The following is a 17,922-nucleotide window of genomic DNA, read 5'->3' on the forward strand; positions in this document are numbered from 1 at the left end:
AACCATTCTGATGCTCCCATTCGCAGACAAATAGATCCATGTACGTTTTTGTTTTCCTCCCCTGGGCTGGCTCCATCAGTTGGAAAAGTTTTGATATTGCTCCCCATTTTTGCTGCACCACTAATGTTAGCTTGAGGTTGTGAGGGGCGTGAGCTTGCAGGAGAGAGTGTAATCAAAGGGATGATGGGAAATTAGTGCTCCCTGCAAACAGTCCCGCCCACAACTCAGGGGTGAATTTCTAATGATATCCTGCTGCTCTGAAACTGTCCTAGAACATGACAGTGTTTTTATCTTTGTTAAAAAACTGAAAAGAATATAATGAAAAGACTACTAAGAACACTCTTAAAAGATTATTTGAGTGGCACTTTAAACTAAAATTACAGGATACATTTCACAAAAACTCTTTAATTTTAACATCTCCTTTGTGACTTGACCAGAAAACAAAGTGCAACTAAATACAAGCTGTAAAAATGGTCATAAAACAACACGGCAGGTGTTTTTGGGATGTGTACTAGCATCTCGTTTAGAGTAGCGTTAAAACAAATTAATTGTACTCCTATTTTGGTAGCAACAGCCTTCTAACAGATTTTGCACCTTTTGGTTTGTTTTTCTAGTTCTGACATCACAAAGCTAAATCACTTCTATATATTTGAAGAAACTGTTCCTGAAAAAGCTCCTATTTATTATAGTTGCCATCTTAACATCTGTGGGTTGCGAGACGGGCAGTGTGCAGGGGGAAAAAAAATCAGAATTTTCCCAAGAATAAATCTTTTCAAACAGCAAATTCGAATTAACCGATAACATTGATTTATTGCCCAGACCTACTGAAAGGTTTTTCTTCTTATGTGTTGTTTGTGAAGATTGATGAAAATCACATGAGACCAGAGGAATTGAGGGGAAAAAACAAAAAGTATTTTTTCCCTTATTTTGTCCACTTTTAAGCATTGCAAAGAACACCTCAACCTGGTGATTTATTTGAACATAAGTGAAATCAGATGGAGGGGTGGAGGTTGATCCTTTTTTATAACTTTATGACTTAAAAGTCTTCATCATTTGCTAACAGTATGCTTAAAATGTGATTTATATCAAAGTGGTTAATGTTTTTCGACAATATTTACAAATACACCTGCAATTTTTCTATATTTACACAATAAGCTCCAGCTACATTTATTTCTTACTTTTATTTCAATTTCTATGCATCAATCATCTTACTTTTAAGAATACTTGTATCAGTCAAGGTAAAGCCACCTTTAAAAAGATTGTTTTTAAAAGAATGTGGCAATAATCAACATCATTTTGTCTCATTAAAAAAAAAAATGTGAGAGTTTTTTTTTTTTTTTTTTTGACCCATGGTGCTTGTAATGTTAGTTGAAAAATGTCCAGGTTCAGTTTTCATTCCATTGAAGCTGTGGTTTCAGCATTTGCTGATGTGAAACTGAGCTGGTGACTTCCACTCACAGCTGCCACACTGAGCCACAAATAACAGCTCATACAGAGAAGAAAAAAAAGAAATTTAACTAATGGAGTTTGCAGGGATTTAATTTTATGTTCCTGGTTGCGTACTGCCAGAGGTGCTTCTAAATAATTACATTCACGCTAAAATAATCCAACCCTTTCTCTGTGTTTGAGGCCACCCAGGTCTAAAAATACATCATTCTGTTTGACGCAACACTTTTGTAGATCACCCAGATTAGTGTGGAATAATCTAGTTTTTTTAATTCCATTCAAAACTTCTCATTAATATTGGATTTGCTGAAGTTAAGAAATGGGTACAAAAGAAGCAGATTTATCATAGGGAGGAGCATAACAGCAGCTACTACAGTTCATCATTGAAACAGGACTTTTCTATATTGATTCAGTGGCCATCTGACTCCATGCATAACCTCTGTCAGCTTTGTTGTTACTGCCTGAGCCAAGCAGCAGCTAACTGTAAACATTCCTTCAGCTGACTCCTACTGTCTTCAGCATGACGTGCGTACAGCTCTGCTCCCTGCTCTGGCAACACAGGCTGTCACTTTCAAAAACACACATTCCAGTAACAACGTTAGCCCTCTGAAATGTGCCAGAAAGCTCCAGCAACGTCTGAAGTTAAGTAGACACTTTTATTTATTTTTTTACTCCTTTCGTGAAAAAGACAGTTTGTGCAGGCCAAGTGTGTAAACGGAGAAGTAAACAAACCCTTTTCCTGACCCTGCACACTGAAAACACGCCTTGTGGATCCAATAAAAGACCCTCCAGATTGGCCTGAAAGCCTCGTGTCCAGTTAGACACATGGACAGGCAGGAAAAATAATAAATTTAGACTTTTATTTTTATTTTTTTTTCATGGGTGAGTCAAAAGTTATAACTGTTTTAGGAGGAGTTTTTGTTTGATATTAATGTACTTTTTTGAAGGAAAGACCCATAAGAAAAGCAGAGACTAGGAAAAAAATATGTTGTCCATTTTAAGAAAGTAACTTTGATTAGGATTCTCTCCTTTCTCAGGAGAAGTTGGTACTGTAGTCTGGATCTTTTAAAGAACTTTCTGTTGGTGCAACATGCACAGATTTTTTGTCAGCTTTAGTCACTTAATTCCTCCAAAGCTGTAAATTGGTTTTCGTGATTATTCCTTTAATCCTTGGTGAGATTCTATACACACTTGATTGTAAACTTGTCTTGAAACCACTTGCTGCTAATAGGCTGGCTTGTTTTGAAGTCCCTTGTTGGCACAGCATCTGACAACAGCTGAGCTTTGTCTCTGCTGAGTATTGTTTGAAGGGAAACACGTCAGCTGTTCCTGTGGGTGTACCAGCCTCGCAGCCTGGGTTTCCCAGTGTGCTCCGGTGTGCCTCCTCTGCATGGACAAACAATATTGCATGTCGGTGCTCCTCTTTGTTTCGTGTTTGTGTGCAGGGTGGGAAGGGTTAGCTACATTCCACTTTTGACTAGCGCTGTGAACAAACAGGTATCATAAGGTTTGACGTGCATTGTTCGGAACACAAATAATGGGTGCAGATGTTCTCGTCTTACATAGTTTAGTTTAACAATGGCTTTGTAAAATCTGCCATTTGATCATTTGCTTTGCATTCCAACAAATCATTGTTGTAAGCAGGAGATCAGGTGTACTCAAGCAATAGTGCCGCGTTCACACGATACATTGTCAAGATATGATTTTAAATGAGTGGAAACATCAGGGCTATGATCGTTACCTTGATGGCGATTTGATTCAATTCACAAATTAAAATCAAGGATTCATCGATCAAACAATAATTATTACCACAGTTTTTCATCCTCAAAGTTTTGCTGACTACAGTTGCAGTTTATTGATGACAAGAAGATAATAAGTGGACAGCAACACCTTAATAATGCTACGTTCAGACCAAATGTGATTCACGCGGCAGAGGGGGCTTGTTTCGTTGTTAAGCCAGTGGTACAGATGCAATCTGAAGTCATGCAGTGCGATTTAAGCGACGAGCGCGGCAGTCTGGCAACAGCGCAAACTGATTGGCGTGGCCAGAGTTCAAATACCTGAATTTTGGCTGGTTGCCACGGCACATCTACCAATCAGGTACTCAGCTTTGGGCACGTGACGTTTTCAATGTCTTGATCAGTGGGTAGAATATACTAATCCATTGCGAGCGTTTCTGTCCTGAACTTCCATCTCCTTTCTTAACACACTGGGGCCGCGTGGTTGCCAGAGTGTGTCCCCGTTACTTTTGGGCAAAGGCGGGATATACTCTGGACAATTCGCCAGCCTTTCGCACCCGCGACGGCTCTCTGGCTCCAGGCAGTCAGTCTCCGGGGTCCAACGGAGGTTGCTTGCTCAATACCCTGACAGACAGAGAAACAAAACTGACTCCTGACTTTACTTTGAAGATTTATTAACTTCCGGTGACAGTAGCACATAGGGATTGTATAGCTTTTATACGTAAAATCAACATAATTTTAAAGCAATAATTACATTGACTGCAGTGTATTGTTACTGCAATCTACTATATTTACAAAGATCTCAAATTGGTGATCTCAGACTTCACAAATATTTGTACTTGACATTTCTGGAACAGATCATGAATATCAGGGTATTCAGATTCTTCTTACAGCCGAAGGAAACTTGTTCCTCGTTTTATTCTGCTTTTACTTTGTTAGCTGTCCTAAAACTAAAACTTATTTTTGTTTGAATTTGGTTAAATATTTTGTCAAAACAACAGAATATAAGTTCTTAGCAAAACTTACAGCATTGAATGACCATCTTCTCAAATCTTTGAACTAATTTTCTCTTGACATCTATTTTTGTAATAAAGACTTGGTGCTTAAAATACTTTCTTCTTGATGCAGCTATTTTAATTGAGTAGAAGTAGGCTATGAGCAACCTAGGTACAGACCTGCCTCCACATCGCTATTTTAAGATAGTTTGAGTTAGCAGAAGAAGTGCAACATGTTTTTAGAAAAGCAAAGCAGGACATGACTGTAGTTACAGTTGTGTGTAGTGTATGGATTTGGTTAAGCATTTGCTTGCAAGCCTTGTACTTTCTAAGCTGAAATATACATTTCCAAAATTATATTGCTCAGTTGAAGGCCTAAAGACAATGGAAATACACTGCAAATATGTTTCCAAAATTGTAAAAAGGGAAGGAATATTAATAAGTCCTATCTTACACCAGTAGAATATGGATTTCCCTAATATATTTTACTCAATTTTTTAACTTCCTAAAGTCTATATGTTTGCATGTATCGTACTCTAAATAGCATCATATTATGGAATACAGTGGGGTTGCTTTGCCACAAGGCTTTTTAACAAGATTTGCATGGATGCTTTCATACATTTGTTTAAAAAGAGTTTCCTTTAGCAACTGATTTGCTTGTTTGTCAAAGCTGTTTGACCTAAATATGCAGCACCTTGAATATTCTGCTCTGTAATGCTGAGTTGCACGAATGAACATAAAGAGTGTTTTGGTTTAACTACATACTTGTACTGTTTTGTAATTCTGGTTTGCATTACTTTCTGATAATGTTATTATTTAAGCAGTTCATATCCAAAAGCAGCAATTGCAGACATAACTCAAAACCCTTTAATTCGGGGTTCTCAAACTCAATTTCCCTTGGGGCCACTGAAGGCAGAGTCTGGCAGAGGCTGGGCTGTATGGGGTTCCATGTGTGCCAAACATATGTTTTTGCGTCCACTGTCAATGTCTTTGGTCCATTGTCTATGTCCCCTGAACACGTTTATTGAGCATTTGTTCATGTCTATGTACTACTAAGCAATATCATCTCTGTGTCCTATGAAATGACAGGAGTTAACAACCCTAGCATTTGTTGCTAAGGAGTTTCTGACAACTAGATCCAACGACAATAGCCAATGCAGTTTGTTATCAAAACTGATACCAAAGAACCGTGGACATGCAGAAGATATTGGTTAGTAGACATTGAACTTTCATATAAAGGCTTGGTCCGCAAATGGCCTTCGGGCTGTCAGTTTGAGACCCCTGCTTCAGAGCTAGTATTTGATCGGGAAATTTACACTTAACTAAAACAATAACTATTTTAAACCTCTATGTCTTTAAGTGCTACACAATAGGGTAGTTGGTGTTGGCACTCTGTTCTCACAGTTTAAATCCCAGCTGGGTATTTTCTGTGTGGAGTTTGTATGTTGCCTTTGTGCATGTGTGGGGTTTCCCCGGGTTTCTCCAGCTTCCTCCAAAAGCATGATTCGTTGGTCAATTGGTGGCTCTTTGAGGTGTGAATGTGATTGTGCGTGGCTGTCTGGTGAAAAATCCAGGGTGTGCCCCATTTATGCTGGGTGTGCTCCAGCATCCCCAAAATGGAACTTTACGAGTGTAGATATGGTTGGATAGCAAATTTTCATTTGTCTTTTTTTTTTTTAAATAAAAAAATTAGGACTATTCTTTCTAATAACTGGCAGCACATTGTGAGTAATTATTTTCACAAAAAATATTCACTCCTTGTACAAAATATCATGTAAAAAATAAGAAAATTTAAGTTCAAAATTGTTGAAAAATTGAAACATTTTTAAAAAGTAGTTGCTTGACTTCATCTTAGATATTAGTCCACTTTTTAAATTGTTGTGTGTCAAAATAAATCAAATTAAATGAAGGTAAGATTCTTTTTTTTAATAATTTCACCTAATTGAAAGCTCTCAAAACACACATCTTTTTTTTCTCTTAGTCTTCTAAATAAATATCAAGTGTCTCGCCCAAAAGGCATGCTTTTATAGCAAAATGTTTTTTGAAAAGTTTCACGAGAATTTTACAATTTTCATAACTTTTTAATCATCTATAAATACATTTGCTATTGAGCTACAGACGTCCCTATTCTAATATTGTAAAAAATGAATAAATAGATTCAAAAACCAACGGTGGAACTTTTGGTCCCAAAATTTTGAAATCTTACATTAAAAACGAACTGAAGACAATACTCTACCAAATACAAAATAATAATTAAAAGGAAATTATTGCCTTGGTTTGAATAAATTGGCACTGATTTATCTAAGCATTCATTTATTGATTTTTAATGTTTTTTTTAAAGGTTTAATGGTTGTGAATCTTTTTCACATCTCAGGATCAATCTTGAAACAGCTTTTTTAGATGAAAGAACTCAATTTTGTTACATTGATATTTGACATTAAGATATGTCATATGTGGTGCATTCAGTGGTCTTATAAACAGTTAGTTTGCTTCCTCTGCTCTTTCTTCCCTGTGAACTCTTGTTCTACCAACCCACAGTCAACAACAGTAGCATTCCTTACTGCAGCCTGGCATTGCTAACACCCACTGGAGCAGGGTGAGAGAAAGGAGCTTCTATTTAAACTTGTTCCTCCCTCTTTGTTTTGAAGTTAAATAGAAGAAAATGTCAAGAACAGCTAGCGGTTAGTGAGCTGTTCTCTGTAAGGCTGAGGGATTTTGCTTGTGAGCTGTATTCAGTGAATAAACCAGTAGTGTTTTTGGTATTTTATGTAAAAAAAAATCTTTTGTCTAAAACAGCTGATGCTTTAATGCTTTTGTAAGTATCCTGGTAAATGTTTCATACTGAAGCAAATCTAATTAAATTTCAGCATAAAGGTCTTATATTTGCCTTGGCTCTTTTATTTTTGTGCTTTGCTGTTTTCTCATATGGTTTTCATTGAGTTTTTGGGGAGTAGCTTTGTAGTTCTTGGCAGAGTTCTTAGGGTAGAAATCTATGCAAAATACCACACCTGCTTCACATCCTTTTAGACTGTCCTCAGCCCAAGTTGTCTGTTCTGATCAAAAGATTCAGACTCCATTACTGTTCCTCTTGAAAGCATGTGTCCCCAATGTGCTGTTTCTGATGTTATGGCTTGTAAAATCAATATTTAAAACGATTTAACAACTTACTTCTGCCAGCTCCCAGGGACTTGCATTTCTCTGTAAAATTCTCAGGTGAAACATTAAACCAAACATCAATTGTTTCATCACCTGCTTTTGAGAATGATTGGCTGTCTACTTCTCCCTTTTTGAACATGATTGAGTCAGGCTACAAAAGCAGTGTTTCAGGGAGGCCTCTTGTTTGGCTGAATTCTCCGTGGAAACACTGAGTCACTGTCCACATTAAAAGACCAACCGTGGGCCTCTGAAAGCCTGTCTGGCCTTTTTTCTCTGCTTTCCAGTCTGCCCTTTGCCCTGGGCCACTGCCACTTTTTTAAGCTACAATGCGTTTGTATATAATATGAGCCTTACACAACATTTGATGCGTGGCAAACCTGGTAATCAGTATGTTTTTTTTAATTTGTGCTATTATGTTTTTGCAAAAACTATCCTGTTGTTTCTTATTAAAAATGTTCGATTTTAACAGTAAATATGGAGACATTTTTTGCACATGTCTTTATGGCTTTTTTATGAGACCTAATACACTTACCTTTAGATTTGAAGATGCAAAAGATCTCTAGACACAAGGTTTTGTTGAGTAGTTGGACTACATTTCTCAAAAACAAAACAAAACAAAACCCAAGTCAATCTTTTAACTTTGAGAGAATGAAGTTTTACTGGAAATAAATGTTTCCCCTCCCTGGCATCCATAAACTATAGAACAGTCAGATAATAAATAGGGGTTTTCAAATTGTCTAAATGTAAAAAAGTATACTTAACAAATTGATTATGGGGTGTCTATTGTCTTAGGAACTGCATAACTGTTTCAGGGGCTTTTCAAGTCTGTGCAGTAACTTTAGTCTCAGAAAATGCAAATCAGTCTGTAAGGGCTTCAACAGTATTTAGCTAGAAGCAACATCCAAGCACTGATTGTGCAACTGAGGAGCAAATATTTATGCAAAACCCTCTGGGTGTGGTAGAGAGTAGCTTTAGTCTTCAGGGACAAGATACTTCAGCTAACTAAGACTTGTCAGAAGAAGTCAAACACAGATTTATCCAAACAAAATTGCACAGAAGTTCAAAACCTGCACATTTTTGTTTCATTTCAGTCTTCTTTGGGCCAATGTTTATATATGGCGGGGAGCACTCTTGTTTTCAACACCTGTTCACCCTCCTTACTTGCTTGCATGTTCAGTCAAATATTTGCGCTCACTTTAATCACTTTCATCCATGGTGTTCACACTCATACACCCTTTGATTAATATGTTTTCGTTTTCAATGGGATCAGTCTCTGACAGATCTCTGAAGAACGCACAGTACTTAGCTCTGAAATGTTTGGAATGTGACAGCGGGATTCCACAAGTTTCCCGCCTGCCCAACCAAAACATTTGTCTTCAGCTGTGCAAGCTATTAAAAACAAGATTGTCTTCGTACTTTGTGTCGTAGCCTTTGTTCATACTGAAGTGAGACATTTAGGGCTACACGCAGAGTTGTGTGAACAACAACAATGTTCTAGCCAGCCATTGAATTTCACACTATTCCAATAAAGTCCTCATAGATTTGCTGCAGTTGTGCACATCTCATGTTCTACACATCGTACCCTACCATGACAACACAGCAGCAATGGCAAAGCTGGCTTTTTTTCAGTTAATTAAGGAGAACGCTTGTTTGATTTTTGCTACCGTTAGTGATTGCTGAGGAAATGAAGACAGAGCATGTAGACATCCGTTAGATCTAAGTCAGATAATGCCGTTCTGCTTCTTTCTTGTTTACTTTGTGCACAGCACTTCACTTTGTAACCAAGTGCCATACTTTTCATAGAGCATGAGACAGACTTTAAATATCTTTTTAAAGTTTTATAATTTGTGGAGACACTTTTTAAAACGTTCAACTCCAGAAATTACTTTTATTATGTCAAACATTTGAATGACGGTGGACAACAGGGTCTGTAAAGTCTTTATTGTTAGTGAAAAACAAAGTAAGCCAGGGAGAGGTGATATGCTGGTCCCAGTATTTGTATCAGCCGATATTTGCATAATTTGAGTTTATTGCTATTGGATTAATACTAAGAAAATCCACTGATATTCTTCTGACTTTTTTCAGATACACTTTATTTTTCACATTCATACTTGTTAATAATACAGTAGATTCATGGCAGTGGGAAGCTTAAGTTTACAGTCATAGTCTGTAATTGTTCTGTTTTCATATATATTTTATATTCGATTGGATACATGTTTTTCCTAATAGATCCCTGGCAATGGAAAGATTATGATTCACGGTTGCGTCTAATAGTCAGTATATGGTTTAAATGTTTTCAGATATATTTTCAAAGTTTTAAAGTGATACTTGTTCCTATGAGATCCCTTGCTGTATGTTAAAAACGTCAAGTTTTAAGTGGTTGTATATTAAAAGAAAAGTTGTGGATTTCTTATAAAGAAAAAATATATAAACTTATATATATAAACTTAGTGTTATTGTAGACACTTATTTATAGGTATCAGCTAAAAAAATAGTCTTGGCCCATCCTTAAAGTAAACCAACCTAAAACTGACAAAGGAAGAAATGTAAGACCAATTTATTAAACTGGAGATAAAAAAAAAAGATTTTATTCATCCCACTTTGTCACAATACCGTTTCTAGAAATGTTCTAGCTGTTACAAGCCAATGCTAAACCTCGACATAAAGTTTTTAATGAGGAAATGTGATGCAGCTAGTGTAGAATCTGAATCATTTACAGTACAGATCATCAAATTTAGATGAAGTTTCACCCACCCAATCTGTAAACCAGGTTTTAATTATGAGACACATCTAAACCGTACTGTCAGTAACTAAATATTCCAGATGTTTTTAACTTGATTTAGGAACTTTGAAGAATTTTTTTTATGTCGTTAAGGCCTTCTAGTTCAGATCATTTATTACTGTAGAAATGTGTTGAAAGCAAATCGGAAGAAAAGAAGATGAAATAAATTGGATTCAAACAATTCACATCTGTGTTACTATAAAATCTAATGTCTAAATGTAAATTAAAATGAGGGGAAATTGTTTTATTTAATTTAAAAAAAATCATATATTTACTTTTTTGCTGAATGTTGGGAGCATAAGTAAGTTCAGTGATCTTTCTAGTCTGTCTGGTGGTTTAATCAATTTCAAATTTCAGGTTTGCAAACATTTTTATTTTTTAGATATTTGCTACCAAGTGCTTCAGGATGGTGCATGACCAGGGTTATCCATCACTTCTCAGGTGATAGGGCCATATTCCCAGATTACATTCCCAAGTGGAAAAAGTGGATGAGTGGTGAATGGGGCATCCAATGCTATATAATTTTCTCAAGATTCAGACCTTAAACCCATTAAGAAACTTAGGAATTGCCAGGAGAAGACTGTTTTAGATGTGGGACTCTATTCAAGGTTAAAAACCTTGGAAATTCTCATTGCAATTAGTGTAATGACATTGTGTAACGTAATGGTGTGCCACCACAGAGAGCTCAATTATTAGTAAAAAGCCTCTTATTTTGTCCCTACATGGATGAAATTCCTCCTGACTGAACTAAATTGAGCTGCTCTATCCTTTTCCAGATTTTGAGCACAGGAAACAAATGTCTTTTTTAGAAAAAATACTTAGAAGTGTATATGTTAGGGACATTTTTGTTGGGTGATGGAAATCTTTGACCACAAATTAGTCATTTTATCCATGAGATTTTGTAAGGTAACTGGAGTTCTGACTGAGCCCTCAGATTTTGTGATTAGTGGCAAACTTTATCAAAATTATTTACACATTTACATGTGGTTGTACTATAAGCCTACAGAGGTGACAATTTCTTTCCTGGCTCCTCATACTGTATTTCAATTTATTTTGTACATACTGCTTATTTAGAGTTCCTCATTACACACTCCTAACATGAAGGTTAGTTTCTAGACCTCAATCTCCATCTAAGGACATTTTTCTCATTCATAGTCACCGTTTAACATCTAACCAATAGAAAGAAAACATACACGTGTGTTCAATTTCTTTATTTTTGTGGTAAATTTCAGCTGATGCTTACATTACTCTCTCCAACAGGCGGACATTCCAGTTTCATCTGGTTCCTCCTTGACCCTCAGGGCTTAAGAAACATCTGATACTCCTATAAAACTAATCCAGGCTAAAATGGAAAGATTTTCCCCTCGTCTCTCAGGCAGGCAAAATCTATTAGGCGCAGCTGTGAGACACTTGGTAATGTTTGCGTTTGCAATCCAAATAAATCGTAGAACCTAAACAGTGCTCAGCAGTGAGTGTGCTTGTCTGAACACATTGGTGAAGGAGCACCTGTTCTGAACTAGTTATCTGACAGCCCGCCCATTGCTACAGGGCTGTGGAGATGACAGCTATGTGGAAGCGGGCGCGATCGTCGCATGCTTTTATTTGAGAGCCAGCGCAGCAGTATTGGCTTACATGATTCTTCATGTTTGCATGCTTCTGTTTGTGTGCCTGTGCAAACTTAACAGTCTGTCTACAAGCTTTGCCTGCCAGCTGAGGTCTGTCTGGCCTGCAGTTCAGCTGATTACTGTCTGTTCCCTCTCTACCCGAGCTTAAAACACACCGTTTCTGGCTGCTGTGAATGAAGCCAGCAATCATAGAGAAAGTAAGTTACCCTGCTTAAAGCCGCAGGTGATTAAATGCTTTTTGGCTCTTCGTGCTGAGCCTCTAAAAGCTGTGGCCGGAAAAAAAAATTAGGTTAAGTGTAAAACAAGGCTTACAGTTTACCAAATGAGGCACAACAATGGTAATGTGCGTGTCATTGTTAAAGTAACATGAGGGCATAATAAAATTATTTGTTAGAATGACCACAGGGATGAATTAAATACAGTTAAACTGTTAAAGCGCTAACATAAATTTCAACTGAAAGGAATAAAAAAAAATGATGTTGCTGCTATGGTATGCAAATCATAGGTTTCAAGACATTTAGTAGGTATACCAAACAATTCTTGCGGAGATGACCAATAAAATGAATAAAGGGGAAATATTTCCCATGAGTTTGTTGTAACTATGTTCACTTATGCAAAAGAAACTGGAGCTACTATTCCATGTAGCGTCAGATTTTCCATTTTTCTGGGTGGCTGTTTGATTTGGCTGGTAGAAAAATGGCAGCTCCCTAAATGCTCTCTGGGCTAGACTGGCTTTTATAGTAAGAGTTAAAGAATTGCAGATCTTCCTTGTAAAGGTTTGCCCCAAAAATGCTAGTCTGACCTTTTCTTACAAAAACTTCAAGTTTTGCATGTCGTTTTCTAGTAGAATGTGTTTTTGTTTGAATTGTGTTTTGAACTACACGTTTCTGACCAGGATTTACTCCTTTCCCTCCTTCTTCCTCACTGTTTCTGCTAGCTGTCCAACACAAGCACCACAACTGTCGTCACCAGGCTTTTTATAAGCAAAAGTAACCAAGTTTTTAAAACCATGGGAACTCTGTAGAGCTTTCTCAGTGGAGTTTTTTTTCCCCCACGCCTTTTTTCTTTATGTTATAGTGGATTGTAAGGCTTAGCTTGTGTGAAAACAGATTGTTCTTTGTTTAATTGTAACAATTTCTTTGAAATGTTTCAAAATCTTTTGAATTCGAGAGACAACTTCATATGTTTAGGAAATATGTTTTACACTATGTTTCACTTGGTACAGAAAATAATTTATAATTTCTATTAAAATGAGTGTAGCTTTATTTTGATACTACCTGCATGGCTTTGCACCTTTATCTTCATTTTGTCTAATGCAGAAACCAAAATGGACGTTTGCATCTGTGGACTTTAATCAATTTTCCTTAGAATAGACCAAGCGTTCCCACTTTGCTGTGCAAATGGTAAATTTGCACTTCTTTCCATAACCTCATTTGTAATATTTGCTCTTTCAAACATGAAGACTGTGGAGTATGTAAATATTGTTTGAAAAGGGGATCATTCAAACTTGAACAAAACAATCTTTGGGCAAACGCCACATTTTATTACCTTTTTTGCTATTACCCTCATTCTAAAGGTTTTTTTATGGATGTTCTGTGCAAATATTACTTGTGGAGGCTTGAAAATATTTGAATATCTTTTGTCAAATTGGGACCTTTTTAAAAAATAAGACAGGCTTATAAAGCATGTCCTAAAGTCTTTTATCAATATGAAGAATGTGCGGCTTGACACTACAGTATTTCTTTCCTCAGCTACAAGGCCACTTAAGTCATTTATCAGCACTATGTTGACAGACGTTTGGAGATCTGGTGGTTACGTAAAGAAAAAGTTCATGACTGCCGATGAAGGCATGAACCTGTATATTCTTCCAGCTTGAATGGACCTCTGTGTGGCCTGTTGACAAATCTCTTCTGTTTTTATGGCAGCCCTTCACCACATACTGTACATTCTAGTAGAGGTGGGTGTATGTTAATGGTCGTCCCTACAGGCTGAAAGTAGGACCCACTTCATTCCTAAAAAAGTCTGTATTTTTATATATGAAAAAACACCAACAAGGTTTTAGTGTTTTACATTACAGAAGGATGACTTTGTAATTTGTTTGATTAAAAAAAAACAACTAAACCTTGAAATGTAGCTTTTTAAAGAAACCAGTTAAACTTTAAATTTTTGTTATAGTTTTGAGGGATGAAAATTTCACATTTTTAAACTCTTCATACCTGAATTTATTTCCAATCATATAGAGAGTATTCTTCAGTGTTTTTACATTCAAGATGATATTAAACTAATTGGAGTCATAGATTTATAATATGTTGCAAATTAAGGCATAAACAGGTTGATTTAATTGTCTGTCATGTTTTAAAAACACATTAATTTGCTTAGAGTATTAAAGGGAGAATACTTATGACTATGTTTATGCCCTTTTAAAATATATTTAATGCCTCTGACTGAGAAACGGGGATCTGTGCACATTAGTGAAGCATCTTTTGGAAAAGTCCTTCTGCCAGGAGGTGGCAGCAACACTGCAGGCATAAATAAACCACCAACACGCTTATCAGCATCAGTAGCTCAACCAGGCTGGATCACTGCTCAGCTCTGGTTATCATTTATGTTTCATGACAGTTACTTTTAAACATTTTTAAACCTATTTTGTGTTTCTCAGTGTCCTGCTGCCTCGAATTCTTTTATCTAAATAACGTTTATGTTTTTTAAGCCAGATTGTTTCTTTTGGTAAACATCCAAAAACTGTGCTTTTAGTTTGCAGACAACAAGCATTGAGATCAGGGTCTCTTTTACAAGAGTGACCTGGCCAGAGGTCAGCATGCGCAACACGAATAAAGTTACAATATAAAACGGAATGATTACTTTAGAATTTTACAATATAAAATGTAAAGTTGAGGTGCAACAAAATGACTTAGTGATTATAAATGGGAATATATGTAAACAGTCACTTGGGAGGTGCAAAAGTTGTGAACAGCTTGACATTAATAAAGTGCAATAGATGTGAGGTGCATTTGTAATCAGTTCAAGTTAGAAACATTGATGTATGGACGCTTTTTCTTTGTAAATCAGAAAGGAGCGTAATAATCTAAATGAAGCTAGTTATGTTTGGATTGAACCATTTTCCTCTTATCTTTCTTGTCGTTTTGAAGAAAAATGAATTGCTTATCCATATTTCCTTGAAACCAAAATTATATATTATGAAAGAGCTTGTTGAAACAATGCAGATTGATAATTTGTCCAGACAGTTATCTGAATCTCAGAAAGTGCAATTTAACTATAAATAGCTCATATAGTTCCAACACATTGATTTCATTCCCCAAAACAGAAAAACTAAATTGCATTCTTTCAGTGTTTGCCTATATACGGTAAACTAAAGAGCTCAGCTGGTGATGAGTTAACGGGTATTTTCTCTGAGGTTGTGATGTCCTGATTACAGATGGGGTCATAGGGTGACCTCATTAGTCTTTGGGGAGGACAAGCCAGTGGTCGGGAATCGGTGAGCAATGTTGCTCCACGGTCCTGAGGGAGGATCAGGCAACACAACAACATAGCAAGACACGTGGTCTTTAGGCTTGCAGAGTATGGGACATTGCTTTGATGTTTTGACCTTGGGCTTAATCGTTTTTCTGTGTTTAAATGTTAAAAAGGAGAAAAAAGCTTTTGTGTATTATTTACTGAGCTTCATATGAATTTGTCAAATCAGAGAAACCTTATTACAAACAGAGATGTGTTCTTAGTCTTTGTTGCAATACGAAAAATTTAAATTCTGTCCAAATTTTACTGCTCTAACAGTGTTTGATTCTAACTTTATTGAAAGTGAAATTGCAGCTTCTTTGATCCTGGCTTTAGATCCAAAGTCTTTGCTCTTTTGTAAGCCCAGTGAGCTCAGTGACATCTGATCAGGCTGAGCAAAGATCAGGTCAGGTTCGTCAGACCACAGTAGAGGTGAAATCAAATCCATGGACATCCTACTGTATGTCTGCTGCTGACCCACTGAGGGCCTACTTTACACTAATCAATACCTCAAAGGCAACACATATGGCTCAGATTTGTTGATTTGTAATCATAACTGAATAAGCAATGTTCAAGGAGCTATAAAGTAATGTCAGACTGAGATTTTTCTCCACTTTTTAGTAATGCATATTAATCATTACAAAACAAGACAACATGTGAACCTTTTTAAAGCAGAACCAATGCTTATTAACATGGGTTTCACCTTTTATAAAGCTAAAACCATACCAATAAGCCAGGGTCAGGCAGATATTGAGGCTGCCTGTATTTATCCCTCCCCTTAATTCCACTTGTCACTTTAGTGCTGTATACTAAATCTTTCACACGCATACAGTAGAATCACACTTGCAGGACAGGGCTGTTGCTGCTTACTGCAGCAGTTTGCTGTACTTACTAACCCAGTTAACAGTAGATGCGAGTCAATAAACTTTCCCCTCTATAGCCGCGCACACTGGGCTTTTGCATCCTCTCTGTCTTGCTGATGTATTATCAGTTTATAGATTGGTTATGGCTAGAGCACGTCCTATAATCGACTTTTATTTGACACTTTTTAGTTAAAAAAACATTTTCTGTTCAATTCAATTCAAAAGTAGGAGTTAGAAAACAATCCAAAAGAAAATTTTATGTTTTTAAAATGGAGAAATTAACTAATTGGGAATTTTCTAAAAACCTAATACCCAATAAACTTTCTAAAAACCTAATAGTCTTTTAAATGCTATTGTGTTCACGCGGGGAACCTTTATGGCAATAATTGTGGCAGATAAAACACCACAATAGTAGTACACCTTGGAGACACAACCCAAACTTCTCTTACAACATAACCTGAGTTGTAAACCTGACTCTAAACTGCCCAAATCCAAACTTAATCCAACATCTTTAGGGAACCAGCCTGATTTAGGAAATCCCCCACCCTGCAGCACATTGGATTTAGAGGGGGCCACTGCCAGGTCACTGTGCTACACAGCACTGTTCTCTTCCACAGATCTTCTCGAGTTCAAAGCTGTTTTGTTTTAGTAAAATATTTTAAATTTATATTTAACTTTGCATTTTCATTTGGTTGTAATCCAGAGTTTGCTTTACATCATAATATTTTAGATATCTAGGGTTAGATTACCTTTTAAATTGTTGTTCTACCTCACATATTTTCTGTTTTATTGCTCCATACTTCCAGTTTTGCATGTCTTAATTGGGTCTTTTTAGACTTTTCTATCAAATATTCTCCTTGCCTTTCCCTGAATTCTCCTTTGTACATCCCAAAAAATGCTTGCTTACTTTCCCTTCCCTTTCACCCAGCTCCTTCCTTGTGTGTAAAGCAGCAAAACATCAAGCCCAGATTGGTTCATTGTAGTAGAAAGTCCCCATTCCTCATTGTTTATCTCCACTTTCACCTGTTTCCCCCTGACTCACTAATATGCACACGCAATGTTCCCACGTGTATGTGCACAATGACAAAAAAAGGTAAAGCAATGTTTCCCAAAAAATATATATTTTTTTTCTTATAAAATCTGTTTCTGCTGATCCATCGTGTTCCTTGGGTTTATGAAGTTGCATAAACACTGAGCTCTTTCCTCCCTGCACCTTTATTTAATTATGTGTAGCTGGAGGGGAAAGGGAGGGGAGAGGGGGGCTCAATTCAATTTAATTTCATGCATCTCACTGCTCTGCATAGTAAAATTAAATGCAGCCACAAACAGTTGCTTCCACATCATTTAGCATAAGCAGTCAGATTAAAACTGAGTAGAACAAACAAAAAACAAAACTTAGTTTCTATTTAGTCTAAGTTAATGTTTTTTTTATTTTTTTATTTTGATATAAAAAAAAAAAAAACTTTAGGAAAAATAAATGAAGGTCCTAAGGGCAAAAACAAGAAAAAAAATGACTTTTATGTGAAAAACTCTCAATAAATGTGAACAATTGGATTTATTGACAGCTCAATGAATCCAGATAAGTTGAGATTCTTGCTTATGTTTTACAGGTTCATGTCAAAATCAGTCACATTTCAGTTTTGTCATGTTTTGTTTACATTCCTGTTTTTAACTAAGTTCATTTTTAAATGGTAAAGTCTCTGTCATCGTGCCTCTGCTTCTACTTATACATTTTAACAGCTGTATTAAATCTATATATGATGTTACTAGTTACTACTGGTTTGATTTTGAACAAGTTCTTAA

The 17,922-nt window shown here is 36.4% G+C and overlaps 1 protein-coding gene across 7 annotated transcripts in view; it reads left to right on the top strand.

Annotated features, from left to right (window-relative positions):
• Nucleotides 1-17,922, top strand: part of rapgef6 (Rap guanine nucleotide exchange factor (GEF) 6) — a 122,455-nt gene that overhangs the window by 7,623 nt on the left and 96,910 nt on the right. The gene's annotated exons all lie outside the window — the stretch shown is intronic.

Source organism: Oryzias melastigma, linkage group LG14, assembly GCF_002922805.2.
Source record: "Oryzias melastigma strain HK-1 linkage group LG14, ASM292280v2, whole genome shotgun sequence".
NCBI classification, from domain to species: Eukaryota; Metazoa; Chordata; class Actinopteri; order Beloniformes; family Adrianichthyidae; genus Oryzias; species Oryzias melastigma.